We start from the raw sequence: 5,637 nt of genomic DNA on the forward strand, positions 1-5,637 counted from the left end.
GTTGGTTTTCCTGACTGCCAGCCCCAAACATAGATGCTTTCCAAAAGTCACCTCATTAACATAAACTCAGGTGTGGTTGAAAGGGGTTTGTTACAAATATCGAGACATCTGTATTCCTCTTATCATTTAGGAAATTTCAAGGGTCTTAGAAGCTCTGTGCCAGAAATAGGATGATGAATATATATGTTTCTTGTTATAAATCACAATATCACACCAGGGTATTCTGCTGTTCATCTCTTCACACAACATGTACAGTTCCACCAATATCTCTATTTTACCTCTTTTCCTCAAAGAATCTACCCCATTTCTAGAATATTCTCACTGTTGGTATTTCCCAGCCATGCACAGAAATACCTGTGTGTCTGGAAAGGGTGGAAAGGAAAATGCATGGTATTCTCCAGTAAGTTCCAGATTCATGCTTTAGAAACACAGGTTGTTATGGAGGAGGGCTCGGGATCAGTCTCCAGGGGGCACACCACGTGATTGAGCTCAGGGAGGCTTGGCCTGGCAGTACGCATGTATGAACCGGATGGCTTTGCCTGTGGTGTTCAACTTCTTTTCTCCTCAGAGAGCCTGGACCTTTATAAAATCTCTTCCTCATGACTTTGTGCTTAATGAAACCTGCATGTGTCTGTTCTGCCCCAAGGCTCATGGAGTTCTATCTCTCCGAGGCTGCTTTTTCCTTCAGCTCCCATGTCCTTGTCAGGCCGAATGAGCTTTTCCCTCAGGAGGCCCTCTTGATGGCAGCTGGACCCTCTGGTAACTTTCCACACACTTTCTAGCTGTCCTAACCATCCACCTGGGATCCACCATGCCATTCTTTCCATAATGTGATGGGTTTCTTAATGTGAAATCCCTGTTGGGTTCTTCAATAATCATCACTGCTTGAAGACCCACAGTTGCAATCATGTTAACTGTCCCTGAAAATGACAATTGTGGAAACAGCTGTTATTAGCCCATACTTGCTCACAGTGTTAGAAACCACAGCCAGATTCCCACAGTAGTAATAGCTGCCATTTATAGAGAGCTTGTGATGCGTTAGTCATTAGTGTTTTTTATTCTTTTAATCTTCAAGTTAACTATTAGGTAGAAGCCAGTATTTACGGATAGAGAAATCGAGGGTCAGAGAGGTTAAATAAATTACTGAGTGTCACACAGTTGATAAATGGTGGGGCGGGACTATCTAACTACGAAGCCAATATATTCCCCTCCCACTGCTGGAGCCACCGTGCTCCATAACGTCCCACTGTTGCTGTCTGTGACCGGATTCCTCTCCTGGGCAGACAGAGGCATGCCCTAGACACATTGCATTCAGAATGGCTGTGCACGAGAGGGTGAGAATCTAGTTAAGATCAGTTCAGGGAAAATTAATGTTAGGACTCTTCACAGGACCCAGCACACCAGTCCTGACTAGAACATCTTTTCACAACACCATTTTCCTCTCCCTGTGTTGGGCACTGAGACAATGGAATGCAAGGAAGAAGCAATGACCAGGGCCTAGCTGGGAACGAACGTTGACCTTTCTGCCACCCTTGACATATTTGGTGCAGTTTTTCAACCCTTAGTATAGGGGTTGTGTGTGTGTGTTGGTGGGATGAGAGGGGGATTTCTCAAAGAGACAGGTGGTAATGTGAGCCTTATCCTCAGAAGTAGCCACCGCCTCTCTTGCTTTCCTATCAGTCTGGCTTTGCAGCCAGCCTTCGGCTAAAGGTGCTGCTCAGGCTCTTGGGAATAAGGCTGGTCCAAGTAAGATACCGGCCAACTGCCCGGCATATTGCAAGAAAGAGTGCTGATGCTTTATAATTCAGTATATATGGTAATCCTAGTAACTGTTCTTCTATCTTTACTAGAGGAAGAGAGAAGGAAGGTTTGTCCAACTTTCTCAAGAAGTGAATCGCAGCCTGGAATTCTATTGACCTGTGTTCCATTCTCTCTCAAAAATTCTAGGTTGTCAAAAGCAGATAGCTTTTCCAACACAGCTGCATTGCCCACAACAGCAGGATAATAACTCCCGCTGCCCTGCCTATATTGCTTGGGGGATTTTTTGTGTGTGAATGTTTTTTATTCTATTTTTCCATCTGGTGACTTTTGTTTTCTTCTAAATGGCGCTGTTTAAATGCTTTCCACAAACGCAAGCTTGAAAATAAACACATTGAATGGATAAGAACAAAAGAAGATCCATTCTTGATGCTGATCACTGCTCAGAGGTTTCCTCAGCTGCAGGGACATGGGGGCTGTGTGGATGGATTGTCCATGTAAAATGCCACCCAGGAGTGCTACTAGGATTGGAAGCTAATCAGAACGAGTTTAATGGTGTCCTGACACATATAGATATACTAGCCCTTTGCAACGGGGCACTCATAATTAACCAGCGGGCCTCAAAAACTTAAGAGGGTCATCTCCCAGTTGAAGACTTGGTTTTATGCCTCCAGCGCTTCCCAGTAGAGAGGAGACTCTGGCTAGATGGTTACTTCATCCCTTGGGGACTTCACTGTCCACCTCCTTCCCCACACTCCCTGAGTACCCCTTGGGGATCACTGCCTAAGTCTGGGCTCCCCGCAAAGCAGATGCTGAGACAAAGATTTAGGCATAGGTAATTGTTTGGGAGGGACTGAGAACTCCAGTAGGAAAGTCATTCAGGGAAGGAAGGCAGTCAACAAGGGGTGCATCGCTACACCAGCTGCCTCAGAGCTCAGTCCTGTGGAAAGCAGTGTCACACACACACTTCAGAATGCTTGTGCCCAGAGTGAGAGAGCTGGCGCATTTGTACACCGACTTCCAGAGCAGAGGTTGAGGACTGCTCCCTGGGGTATTAATTCTGGGCACTAATGGAACTCCTTGCATGTGAACTGAGAGGCTTTCCAGTTTTGAAAAAGAGCCTGGGGCACGGGTGTGCAAGCCTGGCAGTTTGAAGTTGGCTGGAATACACTGGAACATCCAAGGGGTGGGTCTGGGTCACTTATAACACCTGTTCTCATCACACATATGGCTTAAAGCAGGTAATTCCTTTGGAGTCAGTGGCAGAGCCACATCTAGAGGGTTTTTAGGATATTTTTTGTCCATATCAAGTAATCCACATCAGAACTACTCTATTCCCCCACCTGCCCCTGGGTGTAAGTTCTTGATAATTGCAAAGAATTGATTTGTTGCCTTTATGGATGAAGGTGTCAACCATGGGGCCCTGAGACTCATGGCCTGAATGGGCGCAGGACACCAGGCCCCAGCTGGTCTGGGACGCAGCAGCCATTTGCTGGATGCAGAATTCCAGTTGTCATCGGCAATGACTGCAGCCCCTGCTCCCTTCCCAGGAGCTTATAGAGGAGTGGCAGATTAGGAGACCCGTCTCAGGGATGCCACCTTTAGCAGCAGAAACAGAGAACCTCAGTTGGAACTGGTTTAAACAATACAGAATATCAATTTTATTTCACTGAACAGGAATTTGAAATAGAGTCTTTCAGTTGAATTCAGTGGTTCGTGTTCTTTCCGTCTCTGCTTTGCCATCTTCAGTGTGTCGATCTTGTTTGGGGGTATCTCTCTTCCTAACAAAGTGGCCGCTGCAGGTCTAGATCTCATGCAGGCATATACACACCACTGTAACCCACCACCACTGTGGGGAAGCCCAAACCATGCCACACAGACACAGTGCAGGGAGAGACCATGTGTAGATGTTCTAGCCAACAGCCTGCTGAGGTCCCAACCAACAAGCTGATGGAATGTGAGTGAGGACCCTTGCAGGTGATTCCAGCTCCTCCAGCTATTGACTCTTCCCACTTGAGGCCTCAGACATAATGGGACAGAGATCAGCCATTGTCGTGTTGTCCCAAGTTACTGATCCACAGGATCCAAGAGTATAATGTTTTGTATCATTAAATTATGGGGTGGTTTTCAAATTAAATGCAATTAAATTTATTTATTAGAGAGAGAAAGAGAGAACACAAGCAGGGGGAGCAGCAAGCAGAGGAAGAGGGAGAAGGGGCTCCATCTATCCCAGGACTCTGGAACCACGACTTGAGCCAGAGGCAGATGCTTAACAGATTGAGCAACCCAGGCACCCGTGGGATGGTTTTTTGATACAGTAACCAGAATTGAAACAGTACTCCTAGGGGCATTTGCCTTGGTCCTGAGAGAAATCCAAGGAAGGTAGAGAGTCTTTGGAGGCTCATTAACTACTATTCTCCACATTTCAGAGAGGGGCCCAGAGCCCACAGGGGACAGAAGAAAGCTGCCACAATGCAGGTCAGGGAAACTTTTTTCCATGGGTGATGTGTTCTCTTATCCTAGAGGGACCAGGAGAGGGCTTTCCAAGAAGTTTATTGGGATTGGGGCCCACACTGGGATGTTCCTTAAAGGATGGTGCCAAAGGTTTCTGAAAGTCTCAAATCCCTTTGGCTTTACCCTCAAAATGTGCCCAGAACTTGACTACACTTTACCACGTCCAGTTACCACCCTGTGGTGGTCCAACCTACCATCATCTCTTTGAATTGCTGCAACTGGCTCCTAGGTGATCTCCCCTCTTCTCCCCCTGCCCCATTACATTTCATTGCCCACAAAGCAGGCAGAGTGGGTCTTCCAAAGAGAAGTCACGTCATGTAGTTGGTCTGCTCAGAACCTGACCCATTTCCCTCAGCATAGAAGGCCCTATTTGATCTGCACCTTCCAGTTTTGTCTCTGGCATGCTTGTCCTCATCCACCCTGGTCCAGTTGCAATGACCTCCTGTTGTTCCCCAGACATACCAAGTACCTTCCATTCTGAATGCTCTTCCCCAAGTCAGCTCCAGATTTTACACAAATGTGCCCCAGCTGAGGCCTCCCCCGAGCGCACTGTGGAAAGCTGTACCTACCACCCCACCCCTGGCTCTCAAATATTTTTTTCTCTTTTTTTAGTTTTCTCTACAGGAACTTATTTCTATCTAACATACCAGATAGTTTGCTTATGTTTAGCATCCAACCACTCCCACTGGAATTTCAGCTCAATGAGAGAAGGGCTTTTTACTTGTCATATTCGGTCTAGAACAGTGCCTGACATGGAATAGTCCCCAATAAATACTTGCTGAACGGATAAAATAGCTGACCTCTTCTTAGCATGTGTCTTCTGGTGCTGGACAGCGCCACCTGGAGGTCTTGCCGGCACCTGACAGCCTGCATTTAGATGCACATCTTAACATCCTAGGGTCTAGGATCAAGCCTTCCAGGGTGCTCTGTACACAGTAGGTCTGATTGTCTTAGCCGGGTTTTAATTCCATTTCCACTTCACTTCCCAGCCAGAAAGGGGAGGTAACACTTCCCACTTCCTGAGGTTGTCACAAAGAGTGAAAACGCTAAATCTGGCAGAGAGCAAATATTCAATAAATGCCAGCCAGTAGTATTCCCACCCCTAGCCACTTTTCTCTTGGAAATCCTGTATTCACCTTAATTCATGTGGTTAAGAACTGGAGAGTATTTACTCCTTGCTTATTGGTAAACTTCTTGCTAATTGGTAAATTAGTAAGAACTTGACTTGTTTTTAGATTGATTGGGTTGTATTTCACCTAGTGTGGGTTATAATGCCCCTTTTATGTCAAGCCAAATTAATTGTAATAAATAGTGTTCCACTGATCAAAAAACTCAAAATCTGTGAACATTTCCCCACTGTATCTT

This window comes from Lutra lutra, chromosome 7, assembly GCF_902655055.1.
Source record: "Lutra lutra chromosome 7, mLutLut1.2, whole genome shotgun sequence".
NCBI lineage: Eukaryota > Metazoa > Chordata > Mammalia > Carnivora > Mustelidae > Lutra > Lutra lutra.